We start from the raw sequence: 23,946 nt of genomic DNA, 5'->3' as shown, positions 1-23,946 counted from the left end.
ACTGACTCACTCACTCTCACTGACTGGCTCACTCTCACTGACTGAGTCACTGACTGACTCACTGGCTGACTCATTGGCTGACTCACTCACTCTCACTGACTGACTCACTCACTCTCACTGACTGACTCACTCACTCTCACTGACTCACTCACTCACTCTCACTGACTCACTCACTCTCACTGACTGACTCACTCACTCTCACTGACTGACTCGCTCACTCTCACTGACTGACTCACTCTCTCTGACTCACTCTCTCTCTCACTGACTCACTCACTCTCACTGACTAACTCACTCTCACTGACTGGCCCACTCTCACTGACTGAGTCACTGACTGACTCACTGGCTGACTCACTGGCTGACTCACTCACTCTCACTGACTGACTCACTCACTCTCATTGACTGATTCACTCACTCTCACTGACTCACTCACTCTCACTGACTGACTCACTTACTCTCACTGACTGACTCACTCACTCTCACTGACTCACTCACTCTCACTGACTCACTCACTCTCACTGACTCACTCACTCTCACTGACTGACTCACTCTCTCTCTCACTGACTCACTCACTCTCACTGACTGACTCACTCTCACTGACTGACTCACTCTCACTGACTGACTCGCTCACTCCCACTGACTGACTCACTCTCTCTCTCACTGACTCACTCACTCTCACTGACAGACTCACTCTCACTGACTGACTCACTCTCACTGACTGACTCACTCACTCTCACTGACTGACTCATTCACTCTCACTGACTGATTCACTCTTACTGACTGACTCTCTCTCTCTCTCACTGACTGACTCACTCACACTCACTGACTGACTCACTCACTCTCACTGACTCACTCACTCTAACTGACTCACTGACTCTCACTGACTCACTGACTCTCACTCACTGACTGACTCACTCTCACTGACTGACTCACTCTCACTGACTCACTCTCACTGACTAACTGACTCACTCTCACTGACTCACTCACTCTCACTGACTGACTCACTCACTCTCACTCTCACTGACTCACTCTCACTGACTCACTTTAATTGACTCACTCTCACTGACTCACTCACTCTCACTGACTCACTCACTCACTGACTCACTCTCACTGACTCACTCTCACTGACTGACTCACTCTCACTGACTGACTGACTCACTCTCACTGACTCACTCACTCTCAATGACTCACTCACTCTCACTGACTGACTTACTCACTCTCACTGACTCACTCACTCACTCTCACTGACTCACTGACTGTCACTGACTCACTGACTGTCACTGACTCACTGACTGACTCACTCTCACTGACTGACTCACTCTCACTGACTCACTCTCACTGACTGACTGACTCACTCTCACTGACTCACTCACTCTCACTGACTCACTCAGTCTCACTGACTCACTCACTCTAACTGACTCACTGACTCTCACTGACTCACTGACTCTCACTCACTGACTGACTCACTCTTACTGACTGATTCACTCTCACTGACTGGCTCACTCTCACTGACTGAGTCACTGCATGACTCACTGGCTGACTCACTGGCTGACTCACTCACTCACTCTCACTGACTGACTCACTCACTCTCACTGACTGACTCACTCACTCGCACTGGCTGACTCACTTACTCTCACTGACTGACTCACTCTCACTGACTGACTCACTCACTCTCACTGACTGACTCACTCACTCTCACTGACTGAGACTCACTCTCACTGACTGAAACTCACTCTCACTGACTGACTCACTCACTCTCACTGACTGACTCACTCTCACTGACTCACTCTCTCTCTCACTGACTGACTCACTCTCACTGACTGACTCACTCTCACTGACTCACTCACTCTCACTGACTCACTCACTCTCACTGACTGGCTCACTCTCACTGACTGAGTCACTGACTGACTCACTGGCTGACTCATTGGCTGACTCACTCACTCTCACTGACTGACTCACTCACTCTCACTGACTGACTCACTCACTCTCACTGACTCACTCACTCACTCTCACTGACTCACTCACTCTCACTGACTGACTCACTCACTCTCACTGACTGACTCGCTCACTCTCACTGACTGACTCACTCTCTCTGACTCACTCTTTCTCTCACTGACTCACTCACTCTCACTGACTAACTCACTCTCACTGACTGGCCCACTCTCACTGACTGAGTCACTGACTGACTCACTGGCTGACTCACTGGCTGACTCACTCACTCTCACTGACTGACTCACTCACTCTCATTGACTGATTCACTCACTCTCACTGACTGACTCACTCACTCTCACTGACTGACTCACTTACTCTCACTGACTGACTCACTCACTCTCACTGACTCACTCACTCTCACTGACTGACTCACTCACTCTCACTGACTGACTCGCTCACTCTCACTGACTGACTCACTCTCTCTCTCACTGACTCACTCACTCTCACTGACTGACTCACTCTCACTGACTGACTCACTCTCACTGACTGACTCACTCTCACTGACTCACTCACTCTCAATGATTTATTCACTCTCACTGACTCACTCACTCACTCTCACTGACTCACTCACTCTCACTGACTCACTCACTCTCACTGACTCACTCACTCTAACTGACTCACTGACTCTCACTGACTCACTGACTCTCACTCACTGACTGACTCACTCTCACTGACTGACTCACTCTCACTGACTGGCTCACTCTCACTGACTGAGTCACTGCATGACTCACTGGCTGACTCACTGGCTGACTCACTCACTCTCACTGACTGACTGACTCACTCTCACTGACTGACTCACTTACTCTCACTGACTGACTCACTCTCACTGACTCACTCTCTCTCTCACTGACTCACTCACTCTCACTGACTAACTCACTCTCACTGACTGGCCCACTCTCACTGACTGAGTCACTGACTGACTCACTGGCTGACTCACTGGCTGACTCACTCACTCTCACTGACTGACTCACTCACTCTCATTGACTGATTCACTCACTCTCACTGACTGACTCACTCACTCTCACTGACTGACTCACTTACTCTCACTGACTGACTCACTCACTCTCACTGACTCACTCACTCTCACTGACTCACTCACTCTCACTGACTCACTCACTCTCACTGACTGACTCCCTCTCACTGACTCACTGTCACTGACTGACTCACTCTCACTGACTGGCTCACTCCCACTGACTGAGTCACTGACTGACCCACTGGCTGACTTACTGGCTGACTCACTCACTCTCACTGACTGACTCACTCACTCTTACTGACTGACTCACTCACTCTCACTGACTGACTCACTTACTCTCACTGACTGACTCACTCACTCTCACTGACTGACTCACTCACTCTCACTGACTGACTCACTCACTCTCACTGACTGACTCACTCACTCTCACTGACTGAGACTCACTCTCACTGACTGACACTAACTTTCACTGACTGACACTCATTCTCACTGACTGACACTCACTCTCACTGACTGACTCACATACTCTCACTGACTGACTCAGTCTCCCTGACTGACTCACTCACTCTCACTGACTCACTCACTCTCACTGACTGACTCACTCACTCTCACTGACTGACTCGCTCACTCTCACTGACTGACTCACTCTCATTGACTCACTCTCTCTCTCACTGACTCACTCACTCTCACTGACTGACTCACTCTCACTGACTGACTCACTCTCACTGATTGACTCACTCTCACTGACTGACTCACTCACTCTCACTCACTGACTCACTCACTCTCACTGACTGACTCACTCTCACTGACTGACTCTCTCTCTCTCTCACTGACTGACTGACTCACACTCACTGACTGACTCACTCACTCTCACTAACTGACTCACTCACTCTCACTGACTGACTCACTCTCACTGACTCACTCACTCTCAATGATTTACTCACTCTCACTGACTCACTCACTCACTCTCACTGACTCACTCACTCTCACTGACTCACTCACTCTCACTGACTCACTCACTCTAACTGACTCACTGACTCTCACTGACTCACTGACTCTCACTCACTGACTGACTCACTCTCACTGACTGACTCACTCTCACTGACTGGCTCACTCTCACTGACTGAGTCACTGCATGACTCACTGGCTGACTCACTGGCTGACTCACTCACTCTCACTGACTGACTCACTCACTCTCACTGACTGACTCACTTACTCTCACTGACTGACTCACTCACTCTCACTGACTGAGACTCACTCTCACTGACTGACACTCACTCTCATTGACTGACTTACTCACTCTCACTGACTGACTCACTCACTCTCACTCACTGACTCACTCACTCTCACTGACTGACTCACTCTCACTGACTGACTCTCTCTCTCTCACTGACTGACTCACTCACACTCACTGACTGACTCACTCACTCTCACTGACTGACTCACTCACTCTCACTGACTGACTCACTCTCACTGACACTCACCCACTCTCACACACTGACTAACTCACTCTCACTGACTGACTCCCTCTCACTGACTCACTCTCACGGACTCACTCTCACTGACTGACTCACTCTCACTGACTGGCTCACTCTCACTGACTGAGTCACTGACTGACCCACTGGCTGACTTACTGGATGACTCACTCACTCTCACTGACTGACTCACTCACTCTTACTGACTGACTCACTCACTCTCACTGACTGACTCACTTACTCTCACTGACTGACTCACTCACTCTCACTGACTGACTCACTCACTCTCACTGACTGACTCACTCACTCTCACTGACTGACTCACTCACTCTCACTGACTGAGACTCACTCTCACTGACTGACACTAACTTTCACTGACTGACACTCACTCTCACTGACTGACACTCACTCTCACTGACTGACACTCACTCTCACTGACTGACACTCACTCTCACTGACTGACTCACATACTCTCACTGACTGACTCAGTCTCCCTGACTGACTCACTCACTCTCACTGACTCACTCACTCTCACTGACTGACTCACTCACTCTCACTGACTGACTCGCTCACTCTCACTGACTGACTCACTCTCATTGACTCACTCTCTCTCTCACTGACTCACTCACTCTCACTGACTGACTCACTCTCACTGACTGACTCACTCTCACTGATTGACTCACTCTCACTGACTGACTCACTCACTCTCACTCACTGACTCACTCACTCTCACTGACTGACTCACTCTCACTGACTGACTCTCTCTCTCTCTCACTGACTGACTGACTCACACTCACTGACTGACTCACTCACTCTCACTAACTGACTCACTCACTCTCACTGACTGACTCACTCTCACTGACTCACTCACTCTCAATGATTTACTCACTCTCACTGACTCACTCACTCACTCTCACTGACTCACTCACTCTCACTGACTCACTCACTCTCACTGACTCACTCACTCTAACTGACTCACTGACTCTCACTGACTCACTGACTCTCACTCACTGACTGACTCACTCTCACTGACTGACTCACTCTCACTGACTGGCTCACTCTCACTGACTGAGTCACTGCATGACTCACTGGCTGACTCACTGGCTGACTCACTCACTCTCACTGACTGACTCACTCACTCTCACTGACTGACTCACTTACTCTCACTGACTGACTCACTCACTCTCACTGACTGAGACTCACTCTCACTGACTGACACTCACTCTCATTGACTGACTTACTCACTCTCACTGACTGACTCACTCACTCTCACTCACTGACTCACTCACTCTCACTGACTGACTCACTCTCACTGACTGACTCTCTCTCACTGACTGACTCACTCACACTCACTGACTGACTCACTCACTCTCACTGACTGACTCACTCACTCTCACTGACTGACTCACTCTCACTGACACTCACCCACTCTCACACACTGACTAACTCACTCTCACTGACTGACTCCCTCTCACTGACTCACTCTCACTGACTCACTCTCACTGACTGACTCACTCTCACTGACTGGCTCACTCTCACTGACTGAGTCACTGACTGACCCACTGGCTGACTTACTGGATGACTCACTCACTCTCACTGACTGACTCACTCACTCTTACTGACTGACTCACTCACTCTCACTGACTGACTCACTTACTCTCACTGACTGACTCACTCACTCTCACTGACTGACTCACTCACTCTCACTGACTGACTCACTCACTCTCACTGACTGACTCACTCACTCTCACTGACTGAGACTCACTCTCACTGACTGACACTAACTTTCACTGACTGACACTCACTCTCACTGACTGACACTCACTCTCACTGACTGACTCACATACTCTCACTGACTGACTCAGTCTCCCTGACTGACTCACTCACTCTCACTGACTCACTCACTCTCACTGACTGACTCACTCACTCTCACTGACTGACTCGCTCACTCTCACTGACTGACTCACTCTCACTGACTCACTCTCTCTCTCACTGACTCACTCACTCTCACTGACTGACTCACTCTCACTGACTGACTCACTCTCACTGATTGACTCACTCTCACTGACTGACTCACTCACTCTCACTCACTGACTCACTCACTCTCACTGACTGACTCACTCTCACTGACTGACTCTCTCTCTCTCTCACTGACTGACTGACTCACACTCACTGACTGACTCACTCACTCTCACTAACTGACTCACTCACTCTCACTGACTGACTCACTCTCACTGACTCACTCACTCTCAATGGTTTACTCACTCTCACTGACTCACTCACTCACTCTCACTGACTCACTCGCTCTCACTGACTCACTCACTCTCACTGACTCACTCACTCTAACTGACTCACTGACTCTCACTGACTCACTGACTCTCACTCACTGACTGACTCACTCTCCCTGACTGACTCACTCTCACTGACTGGCTCACTCTCACTGACTGAGTCACTGCATGACTCACTGGCTGACTCACTGGCTGACTCACTCACTCTCACTGACTGACTCACTCACTCTCACTGACTGACTCACTTACTCTCACTGACTGACTCACTCACTCTCACTGACTGAGACTCACTCTCACTGACTGACACTCACTCTCACTGACTGACTTACTCACTCACTCTCACTGACTGACTCACTCACTCTCACTCACTGACTCACTCACTCTCACTGACTGACTCACTCTCACTGACTGACTCTCTCTCTCTCACTGACTGACTCACTCACACTCACTGACTGAGTCACTCACTCTCACTGACTGACTCACTCACTCTCACTGACTCACTCACTCTCACTGACTCACTCACTCTCAATGATTTACTCACTCTCACTGACTCACTCACTCACTCTCACTGACTCACTCACTCTCACTGACTCACTCACTCCCACTGACTCACTCACTCTAACTGACTCACTGACTCTCACTGACTCACTGACTCTCACTCACTGACTGACTCACTCTCACTGACTGACTCACTCTCACTGACTGGCTCACTCTCACTGACTGAGTCACTGCATGACTCACTGGCTGACTCACTGGCTGACTCACTCACTCTCACTGACTGACTCACTCACTCTCACTGACTGACTCACTTACTCTCACTGACTGACTCACTCTCACTGACTCACTCACTCTCAATGATTTACTCACTCTCACTGACTCACTCACTCACTCTCACTGACTCACTCACTCTCACTGACTCACTCACTCTAACTGACTCACTGACTCTCACTGACTCACTGACTCTCACTCACTGACTGACTCACTCTCACTGACTGACTCACTCTCACTGACTGGCTCACTCTCACTGACTGAGTCACTGCATGACTCACTGGCTGACTCACTGGCTGACTCACTCACTCTCACTGACTGACTCACTCACTCTCACTGACTGACTCACTTACTCTCACTGACTGACTCACTCACTCTCACTGACTGAGACTCACTCTCACTGACTGACACTCACTCTCACTGACTGACTTACTCACTCTCACTGACTGACTCACTCACTCTCACTCACTGACTCACTCACTCTCACTGACTGACTCACTCTCACTGACTGACTCTCTCTCTCTCAATGACTGACTCACTCACACTCACTGACTGAGTCACTCACTCTCACTGACTGACTCACTCACTCTCACTGACTCACTCACTCTCACTGACTCACTCACTCTCAATGATTTACTCACTCTCACTGACTCACTCACTCACTCTCACTGACTCACTAACTCTCACTGACTCACTCACTCTCACTGACTCACTCACTCTAACTGACTCACTGATTCTCACTGACTCACTGACTCTCACTCACTGACTGACTCACTCTCACTGACTGACTCACTCTCACTGACTGGCTCACTCTCACTGACTGAGTCACTGCATGACTCACTGGCTGACTCACTGGCTGACTCACTCACTCTCACTGACTGACTCACTCACTCTCACTGACTGACTCACTTACTCTCACTGACTGACTCACTCACTCTCACTGACTGAGACTCACTCTCACTGACTGACACTCACCCTCACTGACTGACACTCACTCTCACTGACTGACACTCACTCTCACTGACTGACTCACGCACTCTCACTGACTGACTCAGTCTCCCTGACTGACTCACTCACTCTCACTGACTCACTCACTCTCACTGACTGACTTACTCACTCTCACTGACTGACTGACTCACTCTCACTGACTGACTGACTCACTCTCACTGACTGACTCACTCACTCTCACTGATTGACTCACTCTCACTGACTGACTCACTCACTCTCACTCACTGACTCACTCACTCTCACTGACTGACTCACTCTCACTGACTGACTCTCTCTCTCTCTCACTGACTGACTCACTCACTCTCACTGACTGACTCACTCACTCTCACTGACTGACTCACTCTCACTGACTCACTCACTCTCAATGATTTATTCACTCTCACTGACTCACTCACTCACTCTCACTGACTCACTCACTCTCACTGACTCACTCACTCTCACTGACTCACTCACTCTCACTGACTCACTCACTCTAACTGACTCACTGACTCTCACTCACTGACTGACTCACTCTCACTGACTGACTCACTCTCACTGACTGGCTCACTCTCACTGACTGAGTCACTGCATGACTCACTGGCTGACTCACTGGCTGACTCACTCACTCTCACTGACTGACTGACTCACTCTCACTGACTGACTCACTTACTCTCACTGACTGACTCACTCACTCTCACTGACTGAGACTCACTCTCACTGACTGACACTCACTCTCACTGTTTGACTTACTCACTCTCACTGACTGACTCACTCACTCTGACTCACTGACTCACTGACTCTCACTGACTGACTCACTCTCACTGACTGACTCTCTCTCTCTCACTGACTGACTCACTCACACTCACTGACTTACTCACTCACTCTCATTGACTGACTCACTCTCTCTCACTGACTCACTCACTCTCACTGACTCACTCACTCTCAATGATTTACTCACTCTCACTGACTTACTGACTCACTCACTCTCACTGACTCACTCACTCTAACTGACTCACTGACTCTCACTGACTCACTGACTCTCACTCACTGACTGACTCACTCTCACTGACTGACTCACTCTCACTGACTGGCTCACTCTCACTGACTGAGTCACTGCATGACTCACTGGCTGGCTCACTGGCTGACTCACTCACTCTCACTGACTGACTCACTCACTCACTCTCACTGACTGACTCACTCACTCTCACTGACTGACTCACTTACTCTCACTGACTGACTCACTCTCACTGACTGACTCACTCACTCTCACTGACTGACACTCACTCTCACTGACTGACTCACACACTCTCACTGACTGACTCAGTCTCTCTGACTGACTCACTCACTCTCACTTACTCACTCACTCTCACTGACTGACTCACTCACTCTCACTGACTGACTCGCTCACTCTCACTGACTGACTCACTCTCACTGACTCACTCTCTCTCTCACTGACTCACTCACTCTCACTGACTCACTCACTCTTACTGACTGACTCACTCTCACTGACTCACTCACTCACTCTCACTGACTGACTCACTCCCTCTCACTGACTAACTCACTCTCACTGACTGACTCTCTCTCTCTCTCACTGACTGACTCACTCACACTCACTGACTGACTCACTCACTCTCACTGACTGACTCACTCACTCTCACTGACTCACTCACTCTCACTGACTCACTCACTCTCAATGACTCACTCACTCTCACTGACTCACTCACTCACTCTCACTGACTCACTCACTCACTCTCACTGACTCACTCAGTCTCACTGACTCACTCACTCTAACTGACTCACTGACTCTCCCTGACTCACTGACTCTCAATCACTGACTGACTCACTCTTACTGACTGATTCACTCTCACTGACTGGCTCACTCTCACTGACTGAGTCACTGCATGACTCACTGGCTGACTCACTGGCTGACTCACTCACTCACTCTCACTGACTGACTCACTCACTCTCACTGACTGACTCACTCACTCGCACTGACTGACTCACTTACTCTCACTGACTGACTCACTCTCACTGACTGACTCACTCACTCTCACTGACTGACTCACTCACTCTCACTGACTGACTCACTCACTCTCACTGACTGAGACTCACTCTCACTGACTGAAACTCACTCTCACTGACTGACTCACTCACTCTCACTGACTGACTCACTCTCACTGACTCACTCTCTCTCTCACTGACTGACTCACTCTCACTGACTGACTCACTCTCACTGACTCACTCACTCTCACTGACTCACTCACTCTCACTGACTGGCTCACTCTCACTGACTGAGTCACTGACTGACTCACTGGCTGACTCATTGGCTGACTCACTCACTCTCACTGACTGACTCACTCACTCTCACTGACTGACTCACTCACTCTCACTGACTCACTCACTCACTCTCACTGACTCACTCACTCTCACTGACTGACTCACTCACTCTCACTGACTGACTCGCTCACTCTCACTGACTGACTCACTCTCTCTGACTCACTCTCTCTCTCACTGACTCACTCACTCTCACTGACTAACTCACTCTCACTGACTGGCCCACTCTCACTGACTGAGTCACTGACTGACTCACTGGCTGACTCACTGGCTGACTCACTCACTCTCACTGACTGACTCACTCACTCTCATTGACTGATTCACTCACTCTCACTGACTGACTCACTCACTCTCACTGACTGACTCACTTACTCTCACTGACTGACTCACTCACTCTCACTGACTCACTCACTCTCACTGACTCACTCACTCTCACTGACTCACTCACTCTCACTGACTCACTCACTCTCTCTCTCACTGACTCACTCACTCTCACTGACTGACTCACTCTCACTGACTGACTCACTCTCACTGACTGACTCGCTCACTCCCACTGACTGACTCACTCTCTCTCTCACTGACTCACTCACTCTCACTGACAGACTCACTCTCACTGACTGACTCACTCTCACTGACTGACTCACTCACTCTCACTGACTGACTCATTCACTCTCACTGACTGATTCACTCTTACTGACTGACTCTCTCTCTCTCTAACTGACTGACTCACTCACACTCACTGACTGACTCACTCACTCTCACTGACTCACTCACTCTCACTGACTCACTGACTGTCACTGACTCACTGACTGACTCACTCTCACTGACTGACTCACTCTCACTGACTCACTCTCACTGACTAACTGACTCACTCTCACTGACTCACTCACTCTCACTGACTGACTCACTCACTCTCACTCTCACTGACTCACTCTCACTGACTCACTTTAATTGACTCACTCTCACTGACTCACTCACTCTCACTGACTCACTCACTCACTGACTCACTCACACTGACTCACTCTCACTGACTGACTCACTCTCACTGACTGACTGACTCACTCTCACTGACTCACTCACTCTCAATGACTCACTCACTCTCACTGACTGACTTACTCACTCTCACTGACTCACTCACTCACTCTCACTGACTCACTCACTCTCACTGACTCACTGACTGTCACTGACTCACTGACTGACTCACTCTCACTGACTGACTCACTCTCACTGACTCACTCTCACTGACTGACTGACTCACTCTCACTGACTCACTCACTCTCACTGACTCACTCAGTCTCACTGACTCACTCACTCTAACTGACTCACTGACTCTCACTGACTCACTGACTCTCACTCACTGACTGACTCACTCTTACTGACTGATTCACTCTCACTGACTGGCTCACTCTCACTGACTGAGTCACTGCATGACTCACTGGCTGACTCACTGGCTGACTCACTCACTCACTCTCACTGACTGACTCACTCACTCTCACTGACTAACTCACTCTCACTGACTGGCCCACTCTCACTGACTGAGTCACTGACTGACTCACTGGCTGACTCACTGGCTGACTCACTCACTCTCACTGACTGACTCACTCACTCTCATTGACTGATTCACTCACTCTCACTGACTGACTCACTCACTCTCACTGACTGACTCACTTACTCTCACTGACTGACTCACTCACTCTCACTGACTCACTCACTCTCACTGACTCACTCACTCTCACTGACTCACTCACTCTCACTGACTCACTCACTCTCTCTCTCACTGACTCACTCACTCTCACTGACTGACTCACTCTCACTGACTGACTCACTCTCACTGACTGACTCGCTCACTCCCACTGACTGACTCACTCTCTCTCTCACTGACTCACTCACTCTCACTGACAGACTCACTCTCACTGACTGACTCACTCTCACTGACTGACTCACTCACTCTCACTGACTGACTCATTCACTCTCACTGACTGATTCACTCTTACTGACTGACTCTCTCTCTCTCTAACTGACTGACTCACTCACACTCACTGACTGACTCACTCACTCTCACTGACTCACTCACTCTCACTGACTCACTGACTGTCACTGACTCACTGACTGACTCACTCTCACTGACTGACTCACTCTCACTGACTCACTCTCACTGACTAACTGACTCACTCTCACTGACTCACTCACTCTCACTGACTGACTCACTCACTCTCACTCTCACTGACTCACTCTCACTGACTCACTTTAATTGACTCACTCTCACTGACTCACTCACTCTCACTGACTCACTCACTCACTGACTCACTCACACTGACTCACTCTCACTGACTGACTCACTCTCACTGACTGACTGACTCACTCTCACTGACTCACTCACTCTCAATGACTCACTCACTCTCACTGACTGACTTACTCACTCTCACTGACTCACTCACTCACTCTCACTGACTCACTCACTCTCACTGACTCACTGACTGTCACTGACTCACTGACTGACTCACTCTCACTGACTGACTCACTCTCACTGACTCACTCTCACTGACTGACTGACTCACTCTCACTGACTCACTCACTCTCACTGACTCACTCAGTCTCACTGACTCACTCACTCTAACTGACTCACTGACTCTCACTGACTCACTGACTCTCACTCACTGACTGACTCACTCTTACTGACTGATTCACTCTCACTGACTGGCTCACTCTCACTGACTGAGTCACTGCATGACTCACTGGCTGACTCACTGGCTGACTCACTCACTCACTCTCACTGACTGACTCACTCACTCTCACTGACTGACTCACTCACTCGCACTGGCTGACTCACTTACTCTCACTGACTGACTCACTCTCACTGACTGACTCACTCACTCTCACTGACTGACTCACTCACTCTCACTGACTGACTCACTCACTCTCACTGACTGAGACTCACTCTAACTGACTGAAACTCACTCTCACTGACTGACTCACTCACTCTCACTGACTGACTCACTCTCACTGACTCACTCTCTCTCTCACTGACTGACTCACTCTCACTGACTGACTCACTCTCACTGACTCACTCACTCTCACTGACTCACTCACTCTCACTGACTGGCTCACTCTCACTGACTGAGTCACTGACTGACTCACTGGCTGACTCATTGGCTGACTCACTCACTCTCACTGACTGACTCACTCACTCTCACTGACTGACTCACTCACTCTCACTGACTCACTCACTCACTCTCACTGACTCACTCACTCTCACTGACTGACTCACTCACTCTCACTGACTGACTCGCTCACTCTCACTGACTGACTCACTCTCTCTGACTCACTCTCTCTCTCACTGACTCACTCACTCTCACTGACTAACTCACTCTCACTGACTGGCCCACTCTCACTGACTGAGTCACTGACTGACTCACTGGCTGACTCACTGGCTGACTCACTCACTCTCACTGACTGACTCACTCACTCTCATTGACTGATTCACTCACTCTCACTGACTGACTCACTCACTCTCACTGACTGACTCACTTACTCTCACTGACTGACTCACTCACTCTCACTGACTCACTCACTCTCACTGACTGACTCACTCACTCTCACTGACTGACTCGCTCACTCTCACTGACTGACTCACTCTCTCTCTCACTGACTCACTCACTCTCACTGACTGACTCACTCTCACTGACTGACTCACTCTCACTGACTGACTCACTCTCACTGACTCACTCACTCTCAATGATTTATTCACTCTCACTGACTCACTCACTCACTCTCACTGACTCACTCACTCTCACTGACTCACTCACTCTCACTGACTCACTCACTCTAACTGACTCACTGACTCTCACTGACTCACTGACTCTCACTCACTGACTGACTCACTCTCACTGACTGACTCACTCTCACTGACTGGCTCACTCTCACTGACTGAGTCACTGCATGACTCACTGGCTGACTCACTGGCTGACTCACTCACTCTCACTGACTGACTGACTCACTCTCACTGACTGACTCACTTACTCTCACTGACTGACTCACTCTCACTGACTCACTCTCTCTCTCACTGACTCACTCACTCTCACTGACTAACTCACTCTCACTGACTGGCCCACTCTCACTGACTGAGTCACTGACTGACTCACTGGCTGACTCACTGGCTGACTCACTCACTCTCACTGACTGACTCACTCACTCTCATTGACTGATTCACTCACTCTCACTGACTGACTCACTCACTCTCACTGACTGACTCACTTACTCTCACTGACTGACTCACTCACTCTCACTGACTCACTCACTCTCACTGACTCACTCACTCTCACTGACTGACTCCCTCTCACTGACTCACTGTCACTGACTGACTCACTCTCACTGACTGGCTCACTCCCACTGACTGAGTCACTGACTGACCCACTGGCTGACTTACTGGCTGACTCACTCACTCTCACTGACTGACTCACTCACTCTTACTGACTGACTCACTCACTCTCACTGACTGACTCACTTACTCTCACTGACTGACTCACTCACTCTCACTGACTGACTCACTCACTCTCACTGACTGACTCACTCACTCTCACTGACTGACTCACTCACTCTCACTGACTGAGACTCACTCTCACTGACTGACACTAACTTTCACTGACTGACACTCATTCTCACTGACTGACACTCACTCTCACTGACTGACTCACATACTCTCACTGACTGACTCAGTCTCCCTGACTGACTCACTCACTCTCACTGACTCACTCACTCTCACTGACTGACTCACTCACTCTCACTGACTGACTCGCTCACTCTCACTGACTGACTCACTCTCATTGACTCACTCTCTCTCTCACTGACTCACTCACTCTCACTGACTGACTCACTCTCACTGACTGACTCACTCTCACTGATTGACTCACTCTCACTGACTGACTCACTCACTCTCACTCACTGACTCACTCACTCTCACTGACTGACTCACTCTTACTGACTGACTCTCTCTCTCTCTCACTGACTGACTGACTCACACTCACTGACTGACTCACTCACTCTCACTAACTGACTCACTCACTCTCACTGACTGACTCACTCTCACTGACTCACTCACTCTCAATGATTTACTCACTCTCACTGACTCACTCACTCACTCTCACTGACTCACTCACTCTCACTGACTCACTCACTCTCACTGACTCACTCACTCTAACTGACTCACTGACTCTCACTGACTCACTGACTCTCACTCACTGACTGACTCACTCTCACTGACTGACTCACTCTCACTGACTGGCTCACTCTCACTGACTGAGTCACTGCATGACTCACTGGCTGACTCACTGGCTGACTCACTCACTCTCACTGACTGACTCACTCACTCTCACTGACTGACTCACTTACTCTCACTGACTGACTCACTCACTCTCACTGACTGAGACTCACTCTCACTGACTGACACTCACTCTCATTGACTGACTTACTCACTCTCACTGACTGACTCACTCACTCTCACTCACTGACTCACTCACTCTCACTGACTGACTCACTCTCACTGACTGACTCTCTCTCTCTCACTGACTGACTCACTCACACTCACTGACTGACTCACTCACTCTCACTGACTGACTCACTCACTCTCACTGACTGACTCACTCTCACTGATACTCACCCACTCTCACACACTGACTAACTCACTCTCACTGACTGACTCCCTCTCACTGACTCACTCTCACTGACTCACTCTCACTGACTGACTCACTCTCACTGACTGGCTCACTCTCACTGACTGAGTCACTGACTGACCCACTGGCTGACTTACTGGATGACTCACTCACTCTCACTGACTGACTCACTCACTCTTACTGACTGACTCACTCACTCTCACTGACTGACTCACTTACTCTCACTGACTGACTCACTCACTCTCACTGACTGACTCACTCACTCTCACTGACTGACTCACTCATTCTCACTGACTGACTCACTCACTCTCACTGACTGAGACTCACTCTCACTGACTGACACTAACTTTCACTGACTGACACTCACTCTCACTGACTGACACTCACTCTCACTGACTGACTCACATACTCTCACTGACTGACTCAGTCTCCCTGACTGACTCACTCACTCTTACTGACTCACTCACTCTCACTGACTGACTCACTCACTCTCACTGACTGACTCGCTCACTCTCACTGACTGACTCACTCTCACTGACTCACTCTCTCTCTCACTGACTCACTAACTCTCACTGACTGACTCACTCTCACTGACTGACTCACTCTCACTGATTGACTCACTCTCACTGACTGACTCACTCACTCTCACTCACTGACTCACTCACTCTCACTGACTGACTCACTCTCACTGACTGACTCTCTCTCTCTCTCACTGACTGACTGACTCACACTCACTGACTGACTCACTCACTCTCACTAACTGACTCACTCACTCTCACTGACTGACTCACTCTCACTGACTCACTCACTCTCAATGGTTTACTCACTCTCACTGACTCACTCACTCACTCTCACTGACTCACTCGCTCTCACTGACTCACTCACTCTCACTGACTCACTCACTCTAACTGACTCACTGACTCTCACTGACTCACTGACTCTCACTCACTGACTGACTCACTCTCCCTGACTGACTCACTCTCACTGACTGGCTCACTCTCACTGACTGAGTCACTGCATGACTCACTGGCTGACTCACTGGCTGACTGACTCACTCTCACTGACTGACTCACTCACTCTCACTGACTGACTCACTTACTCTCACTGACTGACTCACTCACTCTCACTGACTGAGACTCACTCTCACTGACTGACACTCACTCTCACTGACTGACTTACTCACTCACTCTCACTGACTGACTCACTCACTCTCACTCACTGACTCACTCACTCTCACTGACTGACTCACTCTCACTGACTGACTCTCTCTCTCTCACTGACTGACTCACTCACACTCACTGACTGAGTCACTCACTCTCACTGACTGACTCACTCACTCTCACTGACTCACTCACTCTCACTGACTCACTCACTCTCAATGATTTACTCACTCTCACTGACTCACTCACTCACTCTCACTGACTCACTCACTCTCACTGACTCACTCACTCCCACTGACTCACTCACTCTAACTGACTCACTGACTCTCACTGACTCACTGACTCTCACTCACTGACTGACTCACTCTCACTGACTGACTCACTCTCACTGACTGGCTCACTCTCACTGACTGAGTCACTGCATGACTCACTGGCTGACTCACTGGCTGACTCACTCACTCTCACTGACTGACTCACTCACTCTCACTGACTGACTCACTTACTCTCACTGACTGACTCACTCTCACTGACTCACTCACTCTCAATGATTTACTCACTCTCACTGACTCACTCACTCACTCTCACTGACTCACTCACTCTCACTGACTCACTCACTCTAACTGACTCACTGACTCTCACTGACTCACTGACTCTCACTCACTGACTGACTCACTCTCACTGACTGACTCACTCTCACTGACTGGCTCACTCTCACTGACTGAGTCACTGCATGACTCACTGGCTGACTCACTGGCTGACTCACTCACTCTCACTGACTGACTCACTCACTCTCACTGACTGACTCACTTACTCTCACTGACTGACTCACTCACTCTCACTGACTGAGACTCACTCTCACTGACTGACACTCACTCTCACTGACTGACTTACTCACTCTCACTGACTGACTCACTCACTCTCACTCACTGACTCACTCACTCTCACTGACTGACTCACTCTCACTGACTGACTCTCTCTCTCTCAATGACTGACTCACTCTCACTGACTCACTCACTCTCAATGATTTACTCACTCTCACTGACTCACTCACTCACTCTCACTGACTCACTAACTCTCACTGACTCACTCACTCTCACTGACTCACTCACTCTAACTGACTCACTGATTCTCACTGACTCACTGACTCTCACTCACTGACTGACTCACTCTCACTGACTGACTCACTCTCACTGACTGGCTCACTCTCACTGACTGAGTCACTGCATGACTCACTGGCTGACTCACTGGCTGACTCACTCACTCTCACTGACTGACTCACTCACTCTCACTGACTGACTCACTTACTCTCACTGACTGACTCACTCACTCTCACTGACTGAGACTCACTCTCACTGACTGACACTCACTCTCACTGACTGACACTCACTCTCACTGACTGACACTCACTCTCACTGACTGACTCACGCACTCTCACTGACTGACTCAGTCTCCCTGACTGACTCACTCACTCTCACTGACTCACTCACTCTCACTGACTGACTTACTCACTCTCACTGACTGACTGACTCACTCTCACTGACTGACTGACTCACTCTCACTGACTGACTCACTCACTCTCACTGATTGACTCACTCTCACTGACTGACTCACTCACTCTCACTCACTGACTCACTCACTCTCACTGACTGACTCACTCTCACTGACTGACTCTCTCTCTCTCTCACTGACTGACTCACTCACTCTCACTGACTGACTCACTCACTCTCACTGACTGACTCACTCTCACTGACTCACTCACTCTCAATGATTTATTCACTCTCACTGACTCACTCACTCACTCTCACTGACTCACTCACTCTCACTGACTCACTCACTCTCACTGACTCACTCACTCTAACTGACTCACTGACTCTCACTGACTCACTGACTCTCACTCACTGACTGACTCATCCTCACTGACTGACTCACTCTCACTGACTGGCTCACTCTCACTGACTGAGTCACTGCATGACTCACTGGCTGACTCACTGGCTGACTCACTCACTCTCACTGACTGACTGACTCACTCTCACTGACTGACTCACTTACTCTCACTGACTGACTCACTCACTCTCACTGACTGAGACTCACTCTCACTGACTGACACTCACTCTCACTGTTTGACTTACTCACTCTCACTGACTGACTCACTCACTCTGACTCACTGACTCACTCACTCTCACTGACTGACTCACTCTCACTGACTGACTCTCTCTCTCTCACTGACTGACTCACTCACACTCACTGACTTACTCACTCACTCTCATTGACTTACTCACTCTCTCTCACTGACTCACTCACTCTCACTGACTCACTCACTCTCAATGATTTACTCACTCTCACTGACTCACTGACTCACTCACTCTCACTGACTCACTCACTCTAACTGACTCACTGACTCTCACTGACTCACTGACTCTCACTCACTGACTGACTCACTCTCACTGACTGACTCACTCTCACTGACTGGCTCACTCTCACTGACTGAGTCACTGCATGACTCACTGGCTGGCTCACTGGCTGACTCACTCACTCTCACTGACTGACTCACTCACTCACTCTCACTGACTGACTCACTCACTCTCACTGACTGACTCACTTACTCTCACTGACTGACTCACTCTCACTGACTGACTCACTCACTCTCACTGACTGACACTCACTCTCACTGACTGACTCACACACTCTCACTGACTGACTCAGTCTCTCTGACTGACTCACTCACTCTCACTGACTCACTCACTCTCACTGACTGACTCACTCACTCTCACTGACTGACTCGCTCACTCTCACTGACTGACTCACTCTCACTGACTCACTCTCTCTCTCACTGACTCACTCACTCTCACTGACTCACTCACTCTTACTGACTGACTCACTCTCACTGACTGACTCACTCACTCTCACTGACTGACTCACTCCCTCTCACTGACTAACTCACTCTCACTGACTGACTCTTTCTCTCTCTCACTGACTGACTCACTCACACTCACTGACTGACTCACTCACTCTCACTGACTGACTCACTCACTCTCACTGACTCACTCACTCTCACTGACTCACTCACTCTCAATGACTCACTCACTCTCACTGACTCACTCACTCACTCTCACTGACTCACTCACTCACTCTCACTGACTCACTCAGTCTCACTGACTCACTCACTCTAACTGACTCACTGACTCTCACTGACTCACTGACTCTCAATCACTGATTGACTCACTCACTCTCACTGACTGACTCACTCACTCGCACTGGCTGACTCACTTACTCTCACTGACTGACTCACTCTCACTGACTGACTCACTCACTCTCACTGACTGACTCACTCACTCTCACTGACTGACTCACTCACTCTCACTGACTGACTCACTTACTCTCACTGACTGACTCACTCACTCTCACTGACTCACTCACTCTCACTGACTGACTCTCTCTCTCTCACTGACTGACTCACTCACACTCACTGACTGACTCACTCACTCTCACTGACTGACTCACTCACTCTCACTGACTGACTCACTCTCACTGACTGACTCACTCTCACTGACTGACTCACTCTCACTGACTCACTCACTCTCAATGATTTATTCACTCTCACTGACTCACTCACTCACTCTCACTGACTCACTCACTCTCACTGACTCACTCACTCTCACTGACTCACTCACTCTAACTGACTCACTGACTCTCACTGACTCACTGACTCTCACTCACTGACTGACTCACTCTCACTGACTGACTCACTCTCACTGACTGGCTCACTCTCACTGACTGAGTCACTGCATGACTCACTGGCTGACTCACTGGCTGACTCACTCACTCTCACTGACTGACTGACTCACTCTCACTGACTGACTCACTTACTCTCACTGACTGACTCACTCACTCTCACTGACTGAGACTCACTCTCACTGACTGACACTCACTCTCACTGACTGACTTACTCACTCTCACTGACTGACTCACTCACTCTGACTCACTGACTCACTCACTCTCACTGACTGACTCACTCTCACTGACTGACTCTCTCTCTCTCACTGACTGACTCACTCACACTCACTGACTGACTCACTCACTCTCATTGACTGACTCACTCTCTCTCACTGACTCACTCACTCTCACTGACTCACTCACTCTCAATGATTTACTCACTCTCACTGACTCACTGACTCACTCACTCTCACTGACTCACTCACTCTAACTGACTCACTGACTCTCACTGACTCACTCACTCTCACTCACTGACTGACTCACTCTCACTGACTGACTCACTCTCACTGACTGGCTCACTCTCACTGACTGAGTCACTGCATGACTCACTGGCTGGCTCACTGGCTGACTCACTCACTCTCACTGACTGACTCACTCACTCTCACTGACTGACTCACTCACTCTCACTGACTGACTCACTTACTCTCACTGACTGACTCACTCTCACTGACTGACTCACTCACTCTCACTGACTGACACTCACTCTCACTGACTGACTCACACACTCTCACTGACTGACTCAGTCTCTCTGACTGACTCACTCACTCTCACTGACTCACTCACTCTCACTGACTGACTGACTCACTCTCACTGACTGACTCGCTCACTCTCACTGACTGACTCACTCTCACTGACTCACTCTCTCTCTCACTGACTCACTCACTCTCACTGACTCACTCACTCTTACTGACTGACTCACTCTCACTGACTGACTCACTCACTCTCACTGACTGACTCACTCCCTCTCACTGACTAACTCACTCTCACTGACTGACTCTCTCTCTCTCTCACTGACTGACTCACTCACACTCACTGACTGACTCACTCACTCTCACTGACTGACTCACTCACTCTCACTGACTCACTCACTCTCACTGACTCACTCACTCTCAATGACTCACTCACTCTCACTGACTCACTCACTCACTCTCACTGACTCACTCACTCACTCTCACTGACTCACTCAGTCTCACTGACTCACTCACTCTAACTGACTCACTGACTCTCACTGACTCACTGACTCTCACTCACTGACTGACTCACTCTTACTGACTGATTCACTCTCACTGACTGGCTCACTCTCACTGACTGAGTCACTGCATGACTCACTGGCTGACTCACTGGCTGACTCACTCACTCACTCTCACTGACTGACTCCCTCACTCTCACTGACTGACTCACTCACTCGCACTGACTGACTCACTTACTCTCACTGACTGACTCACTCTCACTGACTGACTCACTCACTCTCACTGACTGACTCACTCACTCTCACTGACTGACTCACTCACTCTCACTGACTGAGACTCACTCTCACTGACTGAAACTCACTCTCACTGACTGACTCACTCACTCTCACTGACTGACTCACTCTCACTGACTCACTCTCTCTCTCACTGACTGACTCACTCTCACTGACTGACTCACTCTCACTGACTCACTCACTCTCTCACTGACTCACTCACTCTCACTGACTAACTCACTCTCACTGACTGGCCCACTCTCACTGACTGAGTCACTGACTGACTCACTGGCTGACTCACTGGCTGACTCACTCACTCTCACTGACTGACTCACTCACTCTCATTGACTGATTCACTCACTCTCACTGACTGACTCACTCACTCTCACTGACTGACTCACTTACTCTCACTGACTGACTCACTCACTCTCACTGACTCACTCACTCTCACTGACTGACTCACTCACTCTCACTGACTCACTCACTCTCACTGACTGACTCACTGTTGGACCCGGCCTCGTGGCGTGGTCCGTAACCCCCTGGATTGTGCCCGTTCCCCGCCCCGGCCGTCACGGGCCACCCGTCTGAACTGCACCAAGGCCCTTCACCCGGAGCTGCACGTGGACGCATACTCCTCGTGGCTCCGCCATCTTGTTGGCATCCACGTCACACCGTGCACCAGCCGGCGCGACCCCGCTCAACCCGGCCTCGACCCCAGCGAAGCCCCGACATCGAGGCACCACGAACTAGCCAGGGGGTGCCGCAGGAACCATTCATTGCCCCCGGCGGAGGACAGTATCGATGGGACCCCCAACTGTCCTCCCCTCTCGAGGTGTGATCGCCCTGCAACTCCCCTGGGTCTGGCGCCTCTCCTGCTGGGCGTCTGGCCACCTCCACCCGGCCACTCCGCCCCCTCGGGCGCATAGGTCCGGACATCAAAGGGCTCCAGACCTATATCTGGGGCGACCCCACCACAGCTCGGCAGTTGTATCCCGGAGTCGAGAGCCCTGCTGATTGAATCGCGGCTGACCCTACGGAGAAGAACTCTTGTCGGAACCATCACGAGC

The sequence above is a fragment of the Triturus cristatus genome, chromosome 1_1 (genome assembly GCF_964204655.1).
Source record: "Triturus cristatus chromosome 1_1, aTriCri1.1, whole genome shotgun sequence".
NCBI classification, from domain to species: Eukaryota; Metazoa; Chordata; class Amphibia; order Caudata; family Salamandridae; genus Triturus; species Triturus cristatus.
Note: the sequence above shows the minus strand (reverse complement) of the source record.